This window comes from Phragmites australis, chromosome 3 (genome assembly GCF_958298935.1).
Source record: "Phragmites australis chromosome 3, lpPhrAust1.1, whole genome shotgun sequence".
NCBI lineage: Eukaryota > Viridiplantae > Streptophyta > Magnoliopsida > Poales > Poaceae > Phragmites > Phragmites australis.
This window is the reverse complement of record NC_084923.1, coordinates 36,083,400-36,096,447: the sequence shown is the minus strand read 5'-3', so window position 1 is coordinate 36,096,447 and position 13,048 is coordinate 36,083,400. Positions and strand designations below refer to the sequence as shown.

The following is a 13,048-nucleotide window of genomic DNA, read 5'->3' as shown; positions in this document are numbered from 1 at the left end:
ACAAATAAATTTTTCCCAATGAATAATTAGGTTGCATAGCACCATCAAAGACATCCAAACAGGATAAAGACAAGGTTGGTAATCCAAATAGTTATACGTAGCACAACTCCATGTCAGTAATTATATATCTACATGCCATTCTCACTGCATTTTGAAACAAATAAAACAAACAAAGCAATAAACTAGAGAAAAATTTCCACAACTTACTAGAAAAAAGAAACCAATGTAAGCCCATAAAACCGTCAAATTTATACAAGGAAGCCACTATAATTTAGTTTTGCTGGTTTAGTTTCCAATCTATTAAAGTTTGTATAATCAAGCCCTTCTAGCTCACTAGGAACAAAGTGACAGATATCCATCAATTTAGGCAAAATATGAGCAAATGTGATATATGAATGCACCTTATTTCACAATGCGACATGACAGTGGCACGATGGCCAAGCATCATAGCGACACGATGGCCGGCATCACATAGAGAAGAGGGGAGGGGCATCACACGGCTCGGTTAGACCAACGGCTATGATGGCTCAGCTGGGAGGGGGATGGCTACTCACCACGGCTTCGGCGGTCGTTGTCGGGGAGGAGGCGGCCGGAGTCAGGAGGAGCATGGGCCGGGGAGGAGGACAACGGTGTTGAGGAGGACAGGAATGGCGCCAGGGAGGAGGACGGTTATGGCGCCGGGGAGGAGGACGGCGACATCGAGGAGGACAAGGACAATGGACTCGGGCTTGTGGTCCTCCGGCGGCGTGGGCTCCTCAGCGTCGGGAGGCGTTTCGTTGGAGGGCATAGGAGGGAAGGGGGAATTTTGTAAGTATCAGAGGGCACGGGTGTCAAGCCATTTTATTGGGGAGGCCTTTCACTGCCGGCTCAATATGCTCACCGGCAATGAAATGGTACCTTCACTGCCGGCTCAAGAGGACGACCGGCAGTGAAACTACTTTCACTGTTGGCTCAATAAATCCATCACTTTCACTGTCGGCCCAATATGTCCACCGGCAGTGAAACCCCTTTCACTACTGGTGCCGTAGGGTGCAAAAAATTTGTTTTAGTTTCGCACACGCGCATAGAGAATTGAATCCATGACCAGCACCAAGTAAGACCGTACAAACCGCTACGCTACTCATTAGTTTTATATTAAGTTTGTACTATCTATATTTATTAACATTCTGTTGACCAAAAATCTTAATACATATTTATTTAAATTTAAACTTGCTATATACCAAAAATAAGTTTTGTATATACCTAATTTCCTGGTTCAATTTTCTAATTCAATAAAAAATTAAAATAAATATGTTGATACCTAAGTTTCTATATTGGGGCTGAAGAGGACGACCGACAGTGAAACTACTTTCACTGTCGGCATAATAAATCCACCGACAGTTAAAGTAATTTCAATGCCGGCCCAATATGTCCACAGGCAGTGAAATCCCTTCCACTGTTGGTACCACAGGGTGCAAAAAAATTGTTTTAGTTTCACGCACATGTAGAGAAATTGAAGCTTCCATAACAAAAGTGAGGTATAATTAAAAAACTATAGTTGGAGCTTCCTATATATCTTAATTTCATCGACAAATATTTTAAATCATTAAAAATTGCTAATTCATTATTAAAAATCAAAAATCAATATGCTCAATAATAAAGGCATCTTCCACCATCGCCACTACAAATTGAAGCTTCCATAACAAAATTGAGGTATAATTGCATCTAAAACAAATTCATACATAGTAATTAATATAATTTGGCTACTTTATCTTAACGATTCACCCTTCATTATGATCACAACGTACATAGGGAAGTTCATTGGTGTCTTCCATGGGACCTAGGTCGACGTCCTCTCCAAAAGGATGTAGCGCATCGAATTGATTGTAGTCTTTCTCGTCAACAACATTCTCCACTTCGATAATCCTTCTGTTTCCTTGAAGAACCACGTGACGCTCCTCCTTGTTAGCCGTATCTAGGTCCTTTACATAGAAGATTTGCATAACATCATTTGCAAGTACGAATGGTTCTTCCCTGTATCCAACGAGTTTTTGGTTCGCTGTAGTCATACCGTACTTGTCGATCTTCACACCCCCTGGGAGTTTGACCATTGGCACCGAAAAAGAGGAACCTTTAACACTCCATAGTCAAGCTCCCAAATCTCGTCTATGAATCCATAATAGGTCTCCCTATTTCCATTGCAGTCGTAGGCATCTATACGAACACCGCTATTTTGGTTGGAGCTCTTATCATCCTGAGCTCTCGTATAAAATGTATAGCCATTTATATCATATCCTTGGAATATGAAGATTGTAGTTGACGGTCCGTGAGCCAACATATTCAAATGAGCACACTCTATCTGCTTATCCATCACCTGTCTACGTAACCAAGCGCCAAAATGATCTCGATGCTCTCGCACGATCCAAACATCGGACTTCCCTGGGTTTCTAGTGTGTAGCATCTTCTGGTGTTCTTCGACATACGGGTCCACTACAACTGATTATTGCAGAACTGTGAAATGTGCTTGCGTGAATGAAACAGGGTCGTTAGTGTGGAATGAGTTTGCACCTATCGCCCCTTTCCCCTGTAGCCTCCCCTCATGGCGAGATACATGCACACCAATCGATTTGAGATTCATGTAGTCGACGCAAAAATTAATGACCACCTTGGTTCCCAGCCCTCGGCTATGCAGCTTTCGGCCAATTTCGGTTAGGAACATATTTCTTAAGAACTCCCATGAACCTCTCGAAAGGGTACATCTGATGCAGAAACACGGGCCCAAGAATCCGTATCTCTTTCACAATGTGATCAATGAGATGCACCATGATATCAAAAAATGATGAAGGGAACAACGCCTCAAGCTGGGATAGAGTCTTGACCACGTCTTCCTGTAGCTTATCTAGCTTGGTCAGATCGATGGCCTTCTGTGATATCGCATTGAAGAATGAACATAGCTTTATGATTGGGTTTCGAACCTTTGGCGGCAGAATACCTCTAATTACAATTGGAAGCATATGTGTCATCATCACATGACAATCACAAGTCTTCATGCCAGTTAATTTCAAGTCTTTCATGTTTACTAGTCTCTTTATGTTGGTGGAGTAACCGGATGAAACTTTGATTCCATGCAAGCACTTGCACATTGCAATTTTCTCCGCCTTGCTCAGATTGTAGCTAGCGGGGCAAAGGTATTTGTCGCCTTCTTCCATCTCTTCAGGATGTAGATCATGTCTGAGTTTCAAACATTTCAGATCCTTTCGTGCTTGGAGTGTATCCTTTGTTTTGCCAGGTATGTCTAGTGACGTACCAATCAAGCTATCACACACGTTCCTCTCAATGTGCATGACATCGATTGCGTGTTGAACCACCAAATCCAGCCAATATTCCCAGTCATAAAAGACAGATTTCTTTTTAAACATAGGTGCTCTAAGTTTAGATTTCAGAACTGGTGTACTCCCGTGTCCCTTTCCAAGGATAACCCTAAGTCCCTTTACCATCTCATATACCTATCTCCCAGTGCAATGCTTAGGAGGTGATCGAGTCTCAACTTTCCCATCAAAAGCTCTTCTGTTGCTACGGTATGGGTGATCCTTGCGAAGAAATTTACGATGACCTAGGTACATCATTTTTTAGCTGTTCTTCAGCCACACGATCTATGTTTCATCCAAGCAATGCACGCATGCACAATAGACTTCGACAATCTGGCTCGATAGGTTACCAAGGGCTGGCCAATCTTGGATTGTTACGAACAATATTGTGCGTAAGGTGAAGTTATCTTGTTTGTATGCATCCCATACCTGCACACCATCATTCTACAGTATTACAAGATCTTTCATTAATGGTTTCATATAGACATCGATATCGTTTCCAAGTTGCCTCGGCCCTGGTATCAGCACCGGCATCATAATGTACTTTCGCTTCATACACAACTAAGGAGGAAGGTTGTAGATACATAGAGTCACAGGCCAAGTGCTATGACTATTGCTCATGTTACCAAATGGATTCATCCCATCCGTACTCAATCTGAATCTTATATTCCTCACATCTTCTATAAAGGGATTATTATATTTCCTATCGATGTTTCTCCTCTACAGGGTGTCTCAGCACTCCATCATCTTGCGCTCATCGGTGTGTCATTGCATCAGTTCAGCATGCCTTTTGTCCGTGAATAACGCTCCAAATAGGGGACTATAGGAAAATACCACATCACTTTCACGGGATGCCTTTTCTTCTTTCCTCCACCATCGATATCACCATCACGCTTGTACCGTGCTGCACCATAGACAAGACACGCTTGCAAGTTTGCATGCTCTCCGTGATACAACATGCAATCATTTGGACATGCATGTATTTTCTGTACTTCCAACCCCAATGGGCACATAACCTGCTTGGCCTAGTACGTGTTTTCTGGCAGCACATTTTCCTTTGAAAGCAATTTCTTCAAGAACAGTAACAACTCTGTGAAGCTTATATCAGACCGCCTGTTTTCTGGTAGTGAAAGCACGGTATGCAATTTTGTGTGCTCCTTCTCGCAGCCTGGGAACAACGGTGTTTTAAAGTCCTCTACCATACACTGAAACTTTTGAAACTCTATTTCATTGGTGAAGTTCCCCTCCCCATCGCGCAACATCTGCTCTAGATCATCGACGTTAGCGTCAGCCAACATCTCCTCTATATCATCATCGACCAACGTATCTCTGGCAGGTGACATATCGATGTATTCGTCAACTAGCATATCGGTGCACATGTCTTCGTCTTATTTTCCAATGTATTGCCCTTCTTGTATGATCTCAGCTTCACCTGCTCGGTCCAACGGGTATAGCCAGGCATAAAGTCCCCTGGCATCAAGTTGAAATGTATCTGTTAGGTGGTGGTGAACTGCTTCTTATTCTCACAATCAACGCTGGAGAACACATGTATTGAGACCGTGTATTTGACTTGTGCGACGCGGCTGCAACCCTCCACACCGTTCTTGTACTCTGTGCTCACACAGCTCACATCATACATTCATATTCTGTCCATCTACAATTATATCATTATTGTAAATTCAAATTCAAAATATCTAGAAAATTTTGCGATCACCAACAAATAAATTACCTCGCCATCTCCTACCGGCAATTGGCCTGGGTTGGAGGAGCTGGATTTTGTATGCTTTCACGTCCGCTTCCAATGAGTATTTGTTGGTGCCATTCCTAGAAATTTTCTTTATTATTCAACCTTTATCTAGGACACATTAAGGAAAAATGATAAATAAATACACTCATACCTAATATTTTTATATTAGAGATTGCTAATTAAATAAAATATAAAAATACAATTGGATCTTGCTACATACCTAAATATCATGGCTAATTTTTCTAACATTTTGAGTTAAACTGCTAAATATAGGATTAACCTTGGGGATTTCAACTTACTTGACCTCAAAAGGCTCCTGCTAGAAGCTTGCTTGCTGTTGGGGGGAAATCCAGAGTTCACTTACCCTAAAAAATGAAGAAAAGGCAAAGGAGCAAATGGAGAGGAAAGAAGGGATTTTGTTTGGATATCTAGAGAGAGCTCATCTAGACCTCCTTCTTGACCAAAATTGAGCTTGAGTGGTGGGGGAATCAATGCGGGAGAAGGAATGAAGTGGTTGTTGCCATAGGAGATTTTGTGAGGGAGAGAGTTCTGAAATGACTCTGTTAGCTCGAGGTAGAAGAAGGTGGGGAAGAGGAGGATATCACTGTCGGTTCATATATTCCACTGGCAGTGATAGAAAGATATCATTGCCAGTCAGTAGATTAAGCTGATAATGATGAGGGTGGGTGTATCACTGCCGGCTCAATCCATCAGCCGGCAGTGATGACCCTTATCACTACCGGTTCATAAGCCATGATGGTTGATTCTTCTCACACAGCTAATGAGCTGGCGGTTATGCCCCATGACTACCAGCCCATGAGGAACCGGTAGTGTTGGGCCTACATATAAGCTCAGTTCTGTAGTAGTGGTGTGATTTGTTCTTGTTTCTCTCGGTTTCTTGCTTCTGTTTTTATTTGAGGCACGTTGGGTGAAAGATTAGGATATGTCATCCAAAAATTTGGTGAGACTACTATTCACCCCCCCCCCCCTCTAGTCATCTTCCTCGGTCCTAAAATTAGTATTAGAGCCGAGTATGATCACTAGTTGACCTTAATCAGTTTTGTAATCCATAGGCGACAATGGAGAGAAATGGAAAATATTGTTCTTTGAGGGTTGTGACTATTCATATTAGAAGGTGCGCATGGAGGCTTATCTCTTAAACCAAGGAAGTATTATATGTGAGATTGTTGACTCAAACTATGAAATTCCTATTGCTCGTACTTCTCAGGCCCAGACTGATCAATATGAGGTCAACAAAAAGGCTAGGAATATCTTGTTCACCAGTCTGAGTCATAATGAATTTGATAGGGTTCAACACATTTGCACTATTAGAGAGATTTTATCTACACTTAGTATTTTTCATGAGAGCACAAACCATATTAAGGCTAGACGTTAGAACACTTGCAATTAGGAGTATCAGATGTTTATGTAGGGTCTCGGTGAGTTTTTAGATGTCATGTTTGCGAGGTTCAATGGGATTGTGATCAATCTTAGAGCCACTACGGTTATGCCTTATTCTGATCATGGGATGGCGATCAAGCTTCTCTATGCTCTTGACTGTAGTATTTGGGAGGTGAAGAGCTCTAGCATTGAGGAGTCCTCTAGCTATGATACCCTAACCTATGATGAGCTGTTTAGCAAGCTTAAGTCCACAGAGATAGCCAGACGGCTAGGACAAGTCTAGGAATCTCCTGTCCCAGAACATGGAATTGGTGTCAGGATCTAGTAGTGGCAGTGAGGCCAAAGATGAATTTTCTTATGCTTACTCTTCACTGGGTGATTTTTCTTGGTTTTCTTTGGTCTCTATTACAAAAGAGGAGGTGGATGGACTTGATGATGAAGATCTAGCATTGATCGCAAAGAAATTTACCTGCTTCTACAACAACCATGGAGACCAAAGGAGAGGCGGACCTCATGCTTACTATGAGTGTGGTGAGATCACTCATTTCACAAACTGCCCCAAACTCAAGAAAAAGGGAGACCTCAACCACGACTATGACAAGCACCTAAAGAACAAGAAGCCTTTCTACAAGAATCGTGACAAGATAACCAAGAAGATGGCCAAGACAGTTTCATGAGCCTATGTTGCTGTGCTCAGCGACATCGACACTTCCTCAGGTGAGGATGAGAGCTCGGAAGAGGAGAAGCAGCCCGTGAAGAACAAGAAGGAGAATAAAGACTTCATCGGCCTATGCTTCATGGAAATTGAGAATGATTATCTCAAGCCTAATTCACATGAGGTACAACCATCTTATGATCATCTTTTTGTTAAGATAGATCATTTAACTGATGCGTAGGTTAGTCAATATATGTTGATTCGTAGTGCGGCTAGAAATGTTAAGGAACTCAAATCTAAGCTAGAGTATTCGGTGTCCGAGCTTGAGTTGCTTAGATCTAGGGCTAAGGATGAGTAAGAGGAGTGTGAAATTTATGTTGTAATCATGACTGAGCTTGCTGAGCTTCAAACTTTGCATGCTCAAGTTGCCAGTCGGTTTGAGACTGTTGAGAAGAAGCTTCTTGAGGAAGAGTCTAGACCCACTTTTTTAGGTGTTTGCAAAATTGTCCTTTGCACGCAATAGATGTTGAAATAAAAGTCAATTGCATTAAGGAGTTAGAGTCTAGATTGGGGGTGTTAGGTGTTCTAAGGATGTGCAGCTGAATTGTTCTACCTGCATCATCTTTAAGGATAAACTCAACTGGATAAGAGAGCAAGTTCAAAAGCTCATGGCTAAAAATGAGTACCTCTTTTATCTTGTGGAGAAGTGCTTAGAAGGCAAAGGCAAGATGGATTTGATTTTGGCCAAGACCAAGATATGTGTGAATAAGGCAGGATTAGCTCTAGGTTTGAGTTTTGAGAGAGTGACTTACAATAGGCTTGGCAAGATTGTGTTCATCACATCTAGTACCCTTGAGACTAAAAAAATCCAAGATCAGTGCCACATAGCTTGTGCTAGAAAAGAAAAATCACAGGCCACAACCTATGAAGGGAGAGCTTCCACAAATACAACCTAGGAGAGCTTCTTAGCTTGAGTGGAAATCCCCTATGAGAGATTCTAGAGTGATCAATAGGCCATTTCCTAAGAGACGCTATTTTTGCACTTACTGCCAGAGAGAGGGTCACCTAGTGGAGTTCTATTTTGTCGAAGGAGAGATGAGTGATGTGAGTGGGAGTGGAGCACTCAGGACATGTACCATCCTTTTTTGGTGTACATGAGCTTTTTCCTCTCCCCCACTAACGGGTTTCTAACGCTTTCTAGTTTCTTTCTAGAGGTGGTGCCCAGCATAGACCATACCATGGTACATATGATTTTGGTCCACGTGTCAGAGGTTTTAAGTCACGATGTTTTGTCATTCCAGATTTTCCTCATTGTGGTACCGGCCCCCAATGTGTTAGGTTTGATTTACATACACATATTTTTACTCTTTCTCCTCGAGTGACTCAGTGCTAGATTCAAAAGATGTTTCTATCTTACCCCAGCACTGAGTATTTGAGCTCTTCTTACTTTGTGTAGGAGGCAGGTGGAGGCTTGGAGAACAAATGGTTCATTGACTTTGGTTGTTCACGTCATATGACCAGGGATACAACATGATTCTCCAGCCTCATCCCGACGAAGCGGCATGAGTGCATCACATTTGGGGATGACAGAAAGAGAAGAGTGGGGGACAAAGGTACAGTAAAGGTAAGTGAGAGTTATACTCTTAAAGATGTGGCTTTGGTGTAGCATCTTGGGTATAATTTGCTTTCTGTATATCAATTGTTGGATGCGGATTTGGATGTGTGCTTCAAGTGCGATGCTTCTCGAGTTTTTCATTCCTTGGGCATTTTAGTTTGTTTTTCTAAGGGGAGAGCTTAGAGTGTGTCGTCCCTATGGTATTATGTGAGGGAAAGCAATTTTTGAAAATTCTTTTCTTTTGATTAGAGGGAAGAATCTCTTTCAATCATCTGTTTGAAAAATGATTTTTTTATGATTGGTTTTAGTGTGAGTTCTTAAATATTAAAAAACAATAAAAATATAATGAGCATTGTACTTTATACATGTATGACACTTGAAGCTATGTTTATGCCACAAGGTTGTTGCACTTTCATATTTGTACATGTAATTGTAAAGTTTTAGTAATGACTTTTTAATCGGAATAAAAAACTTGAATGAAATCTTGTCATGGTCAAACTTTCTTCACTGTTTGATCTTTTCTAAAAGTGCTAAATGTGAATTATCAAAGTTATATGATAAATGCTGAAAAATGGTTGATAGGCAAAAGATAACGGAAATATATATTGTCGTATTTCTTCTTTATAATATTGCTTATCATTACACTTTGATATGTAATTGGAAGATGTTGTGTATGACCGAAATCATTTATCTTAAGCTTCCAATTGTCTTTTTGACATAGGCTTGGTATGGTTGAAAAGTAAGGCTGATGGTGCAAATAATTTCTTGCAATGAATTAGTTTTTTAAACCACAATAAAGTGTTAAGGTTTCAATGTTTTCTAAGACTGAAGTAGTTGAGTTTGGGAGACCATGCCTTATAAATAAATTGTTAAGTACACTTGATGAGTTGTGCTTACACTATATGTTTACATGTATAGATGGGTTGGTGCAATTATTTTTTATAGCATGGCTTGGTCGAGTTTTTGCTTCATATGTGAATGATTTATGATGCTCATTATAATAAAAATGACAATAACAAAAAAGAGATAAAAAATGTATTTTGAATTCTTGATGAATCCATTGTCAATAAGGGAGAGAGTTTTTGTTCTTTAGCTTCGGGCTTTTGCAATCTATTTTATACTAAATAATCTTGTCCCTACTTTTCTTTAGCTTTTGATCACTTACATATGATAATTCATTTTTGTGTTTCAATTCATTCTATGTTTTTCGTGTATATTGTTAATGGACTCATCAAGTGGGAGATTAAGAAACCAAGTGGATATATACTTTTGGTTTATATATGATGAGTCATTGACAAAGATTGAGTGAGTTGAATTTGGTTTGTATGAGCATGTTTATGTATTACAATGCATGATTATGATTATGATTATGACTAACTGGAGATGGAGAAACTTATGTGCTTGTCTTATGATGTGTACGTGATGGATACAACTTGGTGGTCAATGATGGAATGATCGGGGCTAAGTAGGATGGTTGGTACCACATGATCAAAGAGGCCATGTGGAGTCCATGGTGATCCTAGTTGTACACGTGGAGAGCAAGCGAAGCTTGAGAAGATGGATGAAAATGATGTGTTGACTAAGTTAAGAGAAAGGGATGCCAGCACAAGTGACAAAATGGCCTGAGGAATCAGGAGCGAGAGAGACTTGCTGACGATCAAGATCGCAAGATAGAGTATATATGTCATCATCAGAAAGATTACTTGAGATACAAGAAATCTAGGTTATTTGGGATGCAAGAAATCTAAGAAATTTGGGGTACAAGGAAGCTCCTAAGATCTATAAATATGAGGGTAGTGCTATGAGAGTCTTCTTATCCATCCATTTGAGAGTTGAGTTCTTGAATTTTAGAAAAGTAAGAGAGGAATGCTTAGTCTATGGTTTAGATGAGAGCTGTGTATCTAAAATCACTTTGTAATCAACCAAAAATAGGGTGTTCCTCTGCAAGTAATGAACATTGTGTTTCATCTGACCCTTGCGTTCATCTTTTTCTAGTTTCTCTCTCTTGACTTGCTTGCATAATTGTAAGTTTTTCAGTTTTATTATGTTTTTCATTTTTGTTGGAGAGCTAAATTTTTGCATTGTGTTGAAGTTATTTTTCTCGTTGTTAGAGAGATAAGAATCATCTATAAGTTAGTTGTGAGCCATCCTTTACCTTTAGATTCATCAACTTAAAGAGTTTTTTTTTTACCCATTGTCTAGTTCTTTAGATTTGAGTGTTTCTTCATCGAATTGCAAGTTTATGTGAGATATGACACTTGGAATAGTTTCCTATAGAAACTAGGGTTCAGATCTATCCATAGGAGATTTTGATCAAAACAATTTTTTTAGATGTTCGGTGTGATTTATTATTGTTTCTCTCAGTTTCTTACTTCCGTTTTTATTTGAGGCGTGTTGGGTGATAGATTAGTATATGTCATCTAAGAATTTGGTGAGCCCGCTATTCAACCCCCTCTAGATGTCTTCCTCAATCCTATAAAGACATACGATGTAAACAAGTTCAAACCTCCTATAGGATAATAATCCTATATTATGTGTAATGCTTTGAGCCTTGTATTAGATGTTTAGGGATTGAGTTTATATCAGATTTTTATTTTTAGTCTATAAATATGTGGCACCAACGCCGTTGTAACCATGACGATAGACTTACAAGAGCGGTTATGGTTCTGCCGAGACCTTGGAGCAATAGTATTGTAACTATGGGGGAAACCCTCGTAGTCATGCTCCGAAATATAGGTTTTAATTGTATCTCTTTAACAAATATCAAGTATTAGTGTCGTTGATCTTGCGTTCGACTTTGTGATTTTAGTTGGGCTTCCGCGTACCATGACGACTGTCGTATGACATATGTAAGATTCCACTTTCGAGCAACGCAACGGTCCTTTTCGAGCAAAGCAAATCGCTGTGTGTTCCAGTTAATTAATTAAAGCTAGAAAGCTGCCCAACACGCTGATATGTATGGCTAGAAAGTTAATTAATTGCGTGGAGTCAGAGGGTATAGGGAAGTTGCATTTTCGATGGCTATGCGAAATTTCAAGATGAAGAAAGCGTTTCCAATGTGTGAAAAAGACAAATATCTTGTGAAGAAAAAGAAGAGAGCCAAATCACAATTTATTTTGTACTTACGTTTACAGTGTCTTACAAATGGAACTGAATATAAGCTTGAAGTTTTGCAACAATATAAAACATAGCCTTCCTTATATTTTGTTAGATCATCTCCGAAAGAAATCCAATATAATCTTAGAGATTTTGTCTTTAAAAATCCTCTCCAACAATACCTATATGGTTTCCAATATTTAGATATTCCTAATATCCTCCTCGATCCTAGTTAGAAGTGCAGGAATAGCCAGACTCTAGATGGACCCACTAACCTGCTCCCACCTGCCTGCGCCTCCTGCTCCTCCCATACCTCCTGCTCCCACAAGCTCGATGACGTCCTCCACCTCGCACACCTTCACCTCATCCGTGACCTCGGCCACGGCCATTTCGCGCGCATGTTCCTCTGTCACCTCAAGTGCTCCCTGCCAACGTCCCCGCAAAGTGTGCTCAAGGTCGTTGATCTTCACGACGACGACCCCTCCCGGGTCTCCCACGTCCTCACCAAGTTGTGCGTCCTCTCCTCGATCGACCATCCCTTTGTGCCCACGCTCTACGCGTGCCTCGATGCCGAACGCTATGCGTGCTTCCTCATGGACTACTGCTCAGAGGGAGACCTCCACTCCGTGCTCCAACGCCGCCCTGGTGACCGCCTGCCTGTCGCTGCAACAAGGTTCTACACCACGAAGGTGCTAATCGCGCTCGAGTACCTCCACGCACTTGGCTTCGTGTACCGTGACCTCAAGCTGGAGAACGTCCTGCTCTGGGGGACGGGCACGTCATGCTCTCCAGCTTTGACCTTGTGCTCCCAGCGTCCGTGGAGCCTGCTGTCTAGCGTCGCCATGTGCGAAAATAGAGCCACCGCAGGAGGAGCATCCCGATGCCATCTTGCTTCTCTGGCAGTGGCGGCAGCGACGGCAAGGAGATCGACACGAATGAGTGATTCGAGTTCGTGGCCGATCCTACTACCGTGAGCTCCAAGGACTGCGTGGGCACACATGAGTACCTCGCACTAGAGCTCGTGAGCGGGAGCGGCCACGGCAATGGCGTCGACTGGTGGGCCTTTGGCATCTTCCTCTACGAGCTCGTCTACGGCCGCACGTCAGTCAAGGGTAACATCAAGGAGGTCGCCCTCAAGAACATCCTCTTCTAGAAGGTTAGTTACCCGTAGCTTGACGGCGAGGCTG

At 41.4% G+C, this 13,048-nt stretch overlaps 1 pseudogene; it reads left to right on the top strand.

Annotated features, from left to right (window-relative positions):
• The first annotated feature begins 6,797 nt into the window (after nucleotides 1-6,797).
• Nucleotides 6,798-13,048, top strand: LOC133910682 (serine/threonine-protein kinase WAG1-like; annotated as a pseudogene).